Raw genomic sequence first — 12223 nt, 5'->3', positions numbered from 1 at the left:
CGTTAACATTAACATGGATGAATTGTCAAATCGATCTCTCATTAATCCCCCGCAATTACGTTGCTGAATTTTTGACAGTTTTGGCTGTGTAAGGTATCCGAAAGATGACATATGCATTTTAAGGTCAATTGCAATTTAGCAATTACTCTTTTGGTATAATGTCAGAGCAAAGTTTTATTCGCTCTGTTTCTTTATCAAAATTCACTTTCTACGTGGTTTAACAATACATGAACGGACCTCTAATTCGCAAAGTGGGTCGTTTAAATATGAATACAGTTCGTAAGACAGATACATGCGAGATGGAACCGTCCTATCGAAACTGGGACACGTTCCCCATTCCAATTTTCAATATTCAAAGTCCTGCCGTTTGTAAATTCATAAATCTGATGAAAAAAATTTAATTTTTTTTTTTTATATATATAAATCATCAGATCGGTACGTCATCTCGCGACCCTGAATTTTTTCATGCCTTGATCGCAAGCCTCGATCGTTCTGGACCGCACTCGGCCTCGTCCCTGGGAATCAAACCAGGGTTGCTCCCTTTTTAGGCGACCCACATCATTTCGGAAATGCACTTGTTGCAGCCCTACCGGCCTTCGCGTATCGCGACCTCCATTTATGCGGCGCGGTACGGCCGCGGTGCGGCGTGGCGCGGCACGGCAATTTACGGATACCGTGATAAAAAAGTTACCTGTGTACGCAGACGTCCTCGTGGCAGACGTCGATGACGCCTGCGCCACCGTCGTCGCCGCCGCCGCCACCACCGCCGGGGCAAGATAGATGCGAGAAGGCGCCCGCGCGTCCACATACGTGGCTGAGAAAGAACGGAGGGAGAGAGGAGAGATCGGTGCGGAGGGGAGGAAACAGGAGAGTACAGTGGGAGGCAAGGATTCGTGTCATTGTCAGTGGGTAATCAGGTCAGTGGGCCAGTGGAACGACCACTTTCAGTTTCAGTCCTTCTAGCCGCATATAACACACGCCGCGCGCGCGTCGTTATCTCGCGCGCTCTCGCCCTCCTCACATCTTTTCCTCCTATCTATCTCCTCTACGTTCGCCCTCCATCCCCCTACCCCCTGCAAATTTCTCGCGTCCTCTCTTTCTCGCAGTCTACCTGGCGCGAATCTCTCTCTCTTTCTCTCTCTCTCTCTCTCTCTCTTTCTTCATCGGTCTATCTCAATCGCTACTGGCGAAGGCACGATGACGTGCCTACGACAAAGAGAGGGAAGTAGCAAAGAGAAAGAGATAGTACGCGGTCTTACCGGAATGGTAGAGGGATAGAGGCTGAGCTACCGACACGCGCCAATCGCGTCACGCTTCTTCACGCGCGAGCGTAACTAGAGAACCACGAGCAGCGACGCAAGGGCGGAGGAGATGCAGAGAAGGCGATACTTGGTTCGTTCGTTCGTTCGCTCGCTCGCTCGCTCGCTCGGCCGACCGGCCGCCGTCCGTCCGTCCGTCCGTCCGTCCGTCCATCCGTCCATCCGTCCGTTCCGTCCCGTCTCGCCCTGTCCCGCTCCGCCCGCGTCCTCGTTGTACCAAGCTCGTGGAGAGATAGCGGAAAGTAGGACGCGTATTAAAAACCACAAACCGTGTCCCGTGGCGTCACTTCTTGTGCCTCGGCGCGGCGCGGCTATTACCCAATCGAATTCATCATAACTGGCACGAGAAATGTACGTACGAGCGCGGATCGGCGTGGATCGAACAGATGGGGCGGTGGATTTGATGTGGCGAGACGAGACGAGACTGCGATCAGCGCCTCGGCGCAGAGCTTAACGAAATGAACTTAAAAAAATCTAACATAAAGGCAATATGAAAATAGGCTGATATTTCACGTACGACAAAACTTTTTGAGATTGGTTATAGGACAGCGAAGATTTTGAATCTGCATAAACTCTCTATCGTGTATCCAATCAACGCTTGTAAAAAATTTGTCGACACATGAAATATTAAGCCTTAAACTGATATATTCATAGTCGATTTTTATATTTAAGACAAATATTTTTATATTTAAGACAAATACTTAAATACAATCTTAAGATGTCACCAAACCAATCACACAAAGCCGTATTAGCGTCTTAAGATACTTAAGATGATCTTAAAATAAGAACAGATTATGAATATCAGTCTTAGATGTGCACACGAAATGATGCGCAATCTGTAAAAAAGGAGATTAAGATCAACGATAGTTTGACATATGATAAATTTTTTAAATGTGTTAATTAACTATACAATAGTTCTTCGAGTTCTTTTTAAAATTTCTTTATCTTGTAATCAACACATTTAAAAATTGTACAATCATACATAACAATATTACTCTAAGCCTTATACAAATAATGCAGACATTATATATCTCAACGTTATTTTTGTTTGCTTATTTTCATTGTCTCGAACAAGAGAATCGAACGTTCAATTTCCACAGACATTTTATTGTGAATGTTATCTAAACGTCTTATGTCTTCGTAAATTTTTGTGCTGTTCAAATAGATAATTATGAAGATACCACACGTCAAATTAAATGAAATAAATTTGATTTAATGAAATGATTTAATTATTTGATCTGTTATAAAAAATTTATCAAGAGACATAATATCTTTGTTAAAAGATCTCCCTATTTCGAATAGGTTTCGATGAGCCCATCATTTCGATTGTAACGGTTGACCTTATTATTGGTATCCTATATAATTTTGATCCTAATTGACGCAAAGGCGAGCAGCACCGTTGGGTGGTAATCGAAGGAAAACGTCGAGAGCTGCGCGCGCGTGAATCAATCGCGCGCTTGCTTGTTTTTCAAAATCTCCGCAGCACCGACAGGAGTCCGTGATTAATTTTCGCGAAAATCTGGGACGCAACCTTGGCTCCTCGTGCAGCAAGGCCGATCGAGTGTTGTATTTAGAAACGTTTGCGAATGCGACGTATCGTTTGCGAACGTAGAATTATATTTTAACAGAATAATTGCGTAAAAAAGACGGTTATCAATTTTATCTGTTAGAAAAACCGTTTTCTTTGCCGTTTTATGATAATATATGATATATATGATTTGAGTTATGATTTCGGTAGCATTTAGAATGTTGACGTTTAACAACAATAAACGGGGTTTTTTTTAGTAGCAGTAGAGGTTTTATATTTTATTTTGTAAATTAATTCATAATTTCTCTAATAATATTTGAAAGATTTTAAAAGAAATACATTTTGTAATGTAAAATAATCTAATTATAATTCTAATTTAGTTACAGGATTAATGTATTTTATATTGTAATACATATTATATAACTCTAAAAAACTAAAACATATTAAAAAATTAAATATAGTATTCTGTCATTTGTGATGTACAAGTAGAATAAGTTACAGAAAAGTTTTCTATTATTCTGTAATTTTCGTAATAGCTGATGAGATATTTATAAAGATCCGGGAATAAGCATATTATCCGTGTAAAGAGACAATCATGGTTCAACATTCACGGTTATTAGGAACACGATAAGATGTTTGAACGTGTGTACTAGCAATTATTGTATAAGCGGATGCTCTATCATTTGTGCAGATCACGCCTCCAAACACCTTACCATGCTCGTAACACCCATGAATGTGCGTATTGGGTCCCTTCACGCAAATATACGCTCATTCGCGGATCTTTAAATTAATATTTTATTAATTATTATGGAAAATTGGCACAAGATTTTTCTATTCACTATGATCACTATCATCATTGCTCTACCTATCTATGAGAGATTTATTAATTTTGCGACATCTTGTATACAGTTATGAAAAAAATTTAGTTTTTTTTCTTTAGTTTTTTTTTATAATTATTGTAGTATAAAATTTCTTTCTGAAATATTGTTAATATTTAAGAAGAAAAGTGGAATTCTCTCTCTTTCTCTCTCTCTCTCTCTCTCTCTCTCTCTCTCTCTCTCTCTCTCGGTCTGTCTGTCTGTAATAACTTTTTCAAATCATAAAACTTTTAGTACAGTGATTGTATCAAAAGTACATTATTACTTTATATAAGCTAAAAAAATGTAAATGTGAATGTTATCCATATAAAAATAATTTTATAATGAAGAAATATATCAAATGACAATAAAAAAAAAATATATATTTATATTTGCTTTTTTTTTGTTTATCAATCAAAGATTATATGCGAGATATATGTATGTATGTATATGTACGTACGTATATGAAAATGAGAAACAAAAATTAGAATAGTTGTATGGAAATTGGACGTCTGTTGTATCGCAGTCAATCATAGCATTCTCATTGCATTCTATTCTACCACTGATCGTTCTACATTTTAAATACGCATGGCTGAGCAAATCGAACATTTCCGTTGTGCTAAACTTTTTAACACTTTCCGCTCCTTAACGTTTCCTCCTTCAGTCTGTCGTTTGTGTAATTCGGCTCCAAAATACAAAATGTTCGTAATATTTCAGAACCACATACGATATAGCAAAGGTTGATAAATTTTTCCTAAAATAAAATAAATTTTGCATAATTAACCAAATAAGACATCGTATACGTAAATGTGTATACGCGCTAGCGTAAATATTAGTTTCATATCAGATATATCAGCGAGATGTTAGTTATTGATAACAACGCGAGGGCGCCACACGACGGTAGATAAAATTTTGTCCGCGTAACTGACGGTAAATTTTACTATGAATCGAGAGGAGTGGAATTAAAAATTTTGCAAAGTGCCAGAAGCAAAGTAACAATAAAACAAAAAAATACATCTGACTTGGACTTAAAGGATATTGACTTTGGGCACATTCAAATCTACCTTCTAAAAAATATTTTATAATTATTCTAGCCAAGTCAACAAACACATCGTAATCGCCCAATGAAGAATCTACTTTTCAAATTAATTTATCTATCATATTTCCTCGAAAGATACAATTATCTGTGGCTGCAAATTTGCATGATATTAAAAATATGATTGTCTGAAAAATGCAATTGTCTCACATATACTTATTATCAGGAAGAACAATTCAGAAAGATGTTGCATTTCAAGATAACATAAATCGGTATTCTTCCTTCCTAAAATTTGTAACGAGAATTGGGAAATCGGAAAAAAAAACGATTTTAAACGCTTTTGTTTTTGAAGAGACAATTCTCTCTAGTCTTTCCCCTGTCAGAAAATTCTGTCGCATGCGCAGCACGCATTGCGAGCGCTTTATCGCTGCAGACAATAATTGCGATGTATGCAACGACAGCGACGGCTTAATTTCGCGAGATTTTCCAGCGAAAACCACGTGAAATGCACCCCGGACACGCGGGCATCTATTTAGATAAATTGGAGTATACCGATAGCGTCTGTGTGTGTGTGTGTGTGTGTGTGTGTGTGTGTGTGTAACGCGCGCGTCTCGGTCGCGCTGGTCGGAACAAACGCGGCCCGGGGAACGTTGAATAATAATTACTGTTGTCGGCTCACGGCACGGTACTATTGAGTTATTCCGATGCGAGTTTATCAAAGTGGGTCAAGCGATTCAATAGCGGCCGCGATGGAGGAGAAACGGCCTCATCGTCTTTAACGCCGTGGGCGTGGGTGGTGAACGTGTGTGCGCGCGGTGCCATAAAAACCGCGCATGTAAAGGAGACGCTTACGCGCCGGTTGTACACTGATATCTGTCTACAGAAAAAAAAAAAAAAAAAAAAAAAAAGACAGTGAGAAAGGAAGAGAGAAAGAGAAATGGAAAAAGAAAAAAGGGAGACCGATTCTTTCTCGTACTACGTCAAAATTGTCCGGAATTCCATCGTTTAATTCAATTAATATATTAATTAAATAAGATTACGAAAAATTAATCAAATTGAAAAAAAAAATAAGATTAGAACGGATTGCGTTTCTTGAAAAATATGCTCCATGGGACATGAACCAGGGTGCTTGAAATCGGAACGGAAAGCTATGAAATTTTCGAAACGATGCTGATTGGCTGTCCATACCATTTCACCTTTTTGATTCCGTTTTCCATGTTTATGGGACGACACTTTAAGGATTATAGCATACAAAAAATTTAAATAGTAAGCGAATCAGCCAATCACAGCTGAGAACGTAAGGCAATAACATAAGCAATAGCAAATCCATAACGTTGATTTCCTTACTGCTGAAGTTTTTTTTGTGTGCTATGGCCCTAAAACGATCATATCAGTTATATAACACCGGAACGAGTGAAATTTCGTTAAGTACATATTTCTTTATTCTTAAACCTTCTGTGAAACGAGTACATATTTCTTCACTTTTAAATCTTCCATGACGCGAAATAAAAACAACCTGTTTATGATGTTATTCGACAATGGCTTTAAAGGCAGACAATTCAGTTTCCGATGAAACGGAATCAAAAAACCGTGTAAATAATAGAAAAGTTGAGAAAAACGATTGGTAAAGGATTAATGGAACGAAACAAAAAAAAAAAAAAAAAAGAAAAGATGAAGAGAGTCGCGTGCCCATTGTTACATTAACTACTTCCGAAGAGTCCACCAACTGATGGCAGAAAAGGGAAAGCGTGTTCTACCCGTGTTCCGTGAGTTATCACCCGTTACGAGCATTGCGTCATCAGAACGCTTGTCGAAGACACCTTCCGTCGCCATCGTATTGTTTGACGCGCGTTTCTATCCATACATTAACATGTAATAGCAAATTCTAAATATGAACGTCTTCTACTTGAAGCTTGAGAAGTGCATAACTAATTCTTATACACCCAAATGTTCAAAACTAACACGTACCAGACCAATGTGTGACCTTTATTTCTAAATTGTTGTATTAAGAAGACATGCCTCGATGGACAAAATCGACCATTTTCTCGCACATATTTGAATGACAAATTTCAAATCTTATATTGGTCATGATAAAATTTTTTACATACACATCAACGAGTTATTCATTTAACACTCCTCTCGTGTTCATAATAAGAGATAAATATTGTTTGAATTTTTGTTTTGAAAAAACTTCAAATTGGATACTGAGAATCTGGAAAAGTATAATTAAGTGCGCGGAATTACGAGGCATGCGCTATAAAAAGCCATATTTTATTTCTTATCAGTTTCCACTTTACAAAATTTGTAATTTAAAAATGACGAGGAAAAAAATTACGTTTGTTTTTCCAATGATTAAAACGAACGGTGAAAAACAACGCGAACATTATAATAACAGACATTTGAACGAGTGTAAAAAGTTTGAGAGACAATTGGGCAATCTCACGTCGTTACACGACCGTAACCAAATCTTTCATCCCTGCTGTTACGCAATAGCAAAGTGAAAGCGCGACCGTCGTCACTTTGTGTGCACAACATCCGATTTCCACAGACATCCAGTTTACCCTAATTGGAAGCATAAAATCTTTTTGACGAATTCGTCCTTCTCTCTCGTCCCCCTCCGTCGCATTTCAAACGCGGGGGATGATGCTCCTACCCCTGACCGAGCACAGATAATCATGAATTATCGCGTAGAAACACGCGCATCGCCTGATGAGTAAGATGCGCAACAAGTGTATTTCTAGGACAACAGGTAGATGTTGTGCACCTTCACTTACACCGAAACCCGGTTCACCTCCTGCTGCGTTTTGTACTGTCGTACCGACGCCGGAACTGTACTAAATCTTGCCACGCGCTAACACATCCATCAATCGAAAAAAAAAAAAAAAAAAAAAAATATTAGGATTTTGGAGCTCTTTGTGTGACGGAATCAGTTGAAAAAAACATTAATTCTGAATACTGATTTTACTGAATGGAAAAGCCATAGTAGACAATTGTAGTCAACTGCGACAAAACGTTTTTTATAATGTAGGGGGCAGGTCCGGAAATGCCGCAGAATATCAGTTAGATATATATATATATATAGAGTACAAAAAAAAAAACCATTTGAATGTAAGCAAAAACTTGAAAATGAGCTTGTCATGCAATGAATATTGCATTCATTGCATGAAGAAATTATGAGCTTCTTAGTAAAGTTATCCAGAAAAAAATTGACTGCGGCTATATTCTAACTCTAAATCAAACTGGTAATGCCTGTCTTGATTTAAGACTAATTTTTTTCTATATACACATGGAATTCAAACATTTCTTGAAGAATAGACAGAATTAAACAAGTTTTTAATTCAAGTTATCTATAATTGTATAATTGGCAGCTTGTTATATATTTTACGGAGTTACATTTACCCAGAATATAATAAAAATAAACACAACTCCTTAAAATATCTATGATTTAGATTTATGATTTAGATGTGTTATCTGAAAATCGAGGCATTACTTGCATTTGCTAAAAGAGAATTTAGTAAATTAGAGAATTTTAGTAAATTTCATTGAGGTAGTCTCGATCTTAAATGCATGTTTTAAACATTGAATCAACTAATAATTTGCTCAATTGTATAATTTATTTTAATCAATACAAATATATTTTAAGGAGTTGTGTTTATTTTTATTATATTCTGAGTAAATGTAATTCTGTAAAATATATAACAAGCTGCCATTACGATTATAAATAACTTGTATTAAAAACTTGTTTAATTCTGTATTCTTCAAGAAATGTTTGAATTCCATGTGTATACAGAAAAAAATTAGTCTTAAATTGAGACAAATATTCTCATATATAGGCAAGATATTATAATCTTATTAAAAATGTTAATCTCGATTTGATTAAATTTATATTGATACAAGTATTACTTTTGCTCAACTAAAGTCTGAAAAATCTGAAGATTATAATATTCTTGCTCATATATGAGAACATCTATATTTGCATCAATACAAATTCAATTAAATCAACACTAAAATTTTCTTAAGAAGATTATAAGATTCTGTTGTTTATATATAGTTTTAATATTAATTTTTTTTCTATATAATCATATAGAAGAAACGCAGTTTCTATATCGATAAGCAGGCAAGTATAACTATTCCATAGCGGAGCGTCACACCTTATTAGTTCTAATTGTATCCTATTTGATTACTATCGATTTCGCTCTCCTTTATGACTTTCAAAAATAATGTCTTATTCAATGGAGAAGAGTAATGAAGTAAATTGTGCACGAGTTGAACTAGCGATATTAAAATTAAACTGTCCTTAGCGTATGCGTGGCAATTGCAAAATTGCAACCGGAATATCTTCGATGGCGGAATCTCACGCGTGTCATTATCAAATTGGCAGGAGCGAAACAGTGTGCGATACTTCCTGCTGATAATTTTATGTCACTTCCTACATTATCTATCGTGATACCCGTCTCGCGACAACGATACTCGTGCTGTTCGTCAAATGACAGTCGATTGTGTTTCACATCGCTCGCAAAAAGGATGTCTCGTGCAATCGAGACTGCTCGATAAGAAAATTACGATGACACATTTACACACAGGTAATAAAATGATATCGATTTTCCTGTAAGCAATTATCAAGTTAGCTATTTTTAATGTTTTATATATATATATATATATATATATATATATATATATACATATATAAGATATAACATAATAATCGTATCAAGCATATAAGAATGTAAATACAAGATAGAAGTTGCCGAGATAATGTATAGTTGACTTTTATGAGTGCATAAAAGTAGAATAAACATAATTTTTGAGAGTATCCCGTTTGATTTTTTGGGAGCATCTTATGATTGGATATGTCCATTCACTTAGGTAGGTACTTAGAAATTTTCCAGCCATAGGTATATCCAGAGAAAAAATTTGGGAAAAATTTCAACCCCCCCCCCTCGAAATTAAAAAAAGTTAAAATTAAAATTATAATTTACAAAAACTAATATTTTTCTCATGAAAAATCAGAACAAAAAGATATTTTAAGCTTTATAAAATATTCAAAAGATCAAGTTATTAATGCAAAAAATTGTTTGCGTGTTAACAGAAATTGATAATTTCTCCTCTCTCCCCAAAAAATCCTAGATATGCTTATGTTTTCAGTCATCTGTCAAAAGATCTAACATTTGATCGACCATACTTGGGAATCGGATGCCATTCTAATTTTAAGTATAGATAAATATATATATATATATATATATATATATATATATATATATAATATATGTGTAGTTTTCTTCCTAGATTTTGATTAAGGGAGCTTGATGACATTATCTCAGACGTATAAGACGCAAATACACGTGCTACGCCGTGTCTTTAGTATTTGCCGTATGTTTACCATCGTTACCGGAAACGCATGGTGATCTCGCGTGCCAACAATTCCGGGTATGGACGATTATAGCGGCAGGTGTCACGTCATCATCAGTGAAAGATCGTCACGTGAAAGACACACAATTGCTCCGGGTATAAATTACTTCAGCGACATTTCATAACAGAAAGTTAGGCGTTAACAGAATCGATAATGTGCAATATGCGCATTGATGTCCAATGAATTATGATAAATGAAAGGTATTTCGACAAATTTTATGTAGATCGTATGAGCAATAATCTGTTTGTAATAAACATAAATTGTATAAACATTCTAATCACTCGAAGTGGTCTTAACCTGATTACGGATATCTATATGATACAAAATCGAAGCTAGCTATTAGTAAATGTCCATTGCTTCTTATTTACTAATATCGTAAAAATTATTAAAAATATTTATTAATTATCAAAAAATATAAATTAAAAAATGATTAAAGAAAAAAGATAAAAGAATTACATCACGATATTATATTATTTTTCGTAAGAAAATGATTCTTAAGAAAATGATAGAAATATATCACGTAATAAATTGAATGTACTTTGTAAATGCTTGAATGTGAATTTTTTATGTTTAATCTTTAGATGAATTTCTTTTCACGTTAATGCTATAACGATTTTGTAAATATAGCTCATTAAATTTATTTGCAAATATCACAAAACAGAACGGAAACAGTTTGCGCGAAAAGTGGAGTAGGTCGCTTGTCCGACGCCTCCGCGACACTAATTATCCACTTTAATTCGCATGTCAAAGTTGCATGCAAATTTTATACGAGCAGATTTAACCACGGGTTGTCGTCCGGTACATCTTGCGAGTCAGTTGATTTCATTTAACATTTAAATGCAGCGATACTCGACAGCGTGAACACAAGTCGCTCTTATCTCAGAAGAAAGATCAGGACTCTCATTTATGTATTGGTTTTTATAGGCTCTACCTCGCATCTTGTGCAATCGCATAATAAAATGTATTAGTATTGTGACAAATGAAGAAAGAAAACATTTTTGTTTCGTCAAATAATCGAATTAGCGTGTATAGCGAGTATAAGCTTTTTTTAGAAGCATTTAGAGCGATAATGGAGTAATAGCGATTTAGAAAAACGCGAAAACTTATTAACGGTGCTTTCCATTTAGTCTATCTTTCTTGGCTTTCAATGATTAATAAGGATAAAATGATACTTGTGTCGACTTGTATCACTAAATGTGGATCCTAAATAGTTTCCGCCTGAAGATTTGGGATGATTAGACAAGTGGAAAAATATTAAAATCAACCGGACGAATATTAAAACCAAAAGTTTGTTTGATAAATTTAGTCATAATTTTAATCATAAATTCAACAAAAATATCTCGAAATTTCAAGTATCTCTTAAAACACTCCGATTTTATTTTGAAAAAAAAAAAAAATATCGACTCTGTTTCTCTTCGTGTTCGCTTTATTTTAGCGTCTGTGTTTTGATTTAATCAGAACCACAGTTTGTCACTTGCCCCAGTCTACTCTACTTAAATGATTTAGTGGAGTCGTCGTGTCCGGGTAGAGAAGTGTTGCGGATGCTTTTACAAACAAGCTTCGGGGAATATCGAGTCGTCTCGAATAAACATAAAAGGAAAAGAAAGAAGCAGCGCGCGAGAGAGAGAAAATGATAAAAAGAAAAGTGGGACAAAAGAGAGAAAAACAAAAAGAGAAAAGAAAAAAACAGGAATTACCTGTGAAAAGTTTATCGCTCGAGAAAAACTCGTCTCGCAATCTTTCATATCACGTCGAAAGAAAGGGAAAGGAAGAAGAATGCGAAAAGGCAAAGACGCACCTCTCCCTCCAGAGAAAAGCAGAAGAGAAAAAGGAGGAAGAAAAGACGGAAACGAGAGAGAGAGAGGAGGGGGAGGGGGCAAGAGCGGTAGACAGCAGGGGGGAGGGGGGCGGCGTCGACGTAAATAAAAGCGGCTGAGTCTCGTTTCGGCGAACCGCTATTTTGCCTGCAAAGGATCGGGGCGTGCAAGCAGCGGTATTCATAAAGAAGTTGCTTGAAGGCTGTCTGTTCTAAATTCGAAACGATGACGGACGCGAACGAACGGAGAAGCGCGA

General features: G+C 36.0%; 1 protein-coding gene across 7 annotated transcripts in view; it reads right to left on the bottom strand.

The window, feature by feature from the left end:
• The window catches only part of LOC148936704 (uncharacterized), a 71305-nt gene that overhangs the window by 55814 nt on the left and 3268 nt on the right, over positions 1-12223 (bottom strand). The window lies entirely within an intron of this gene.

This window comes from Pogonomyrmex barbatus, unplaced genomic scaffold (assembly GCF_055798465.1).
Source record: "Pogonomyrmex barbatus isolate J1 unplaced genomic scaffold, ASM5579846v1 scaffold2, whole genome shotgun sequence".
Lineage (NCBI taxonomy): Eukaryota > Metazoa > Arthropoda > Insecta > Hymenoptera > Formicidae > Pogonomyrmex > Pogonomyrmex barbatus.
This window is presented reverse-complemented; position numbering and strand designations above follow the sequence as displayed.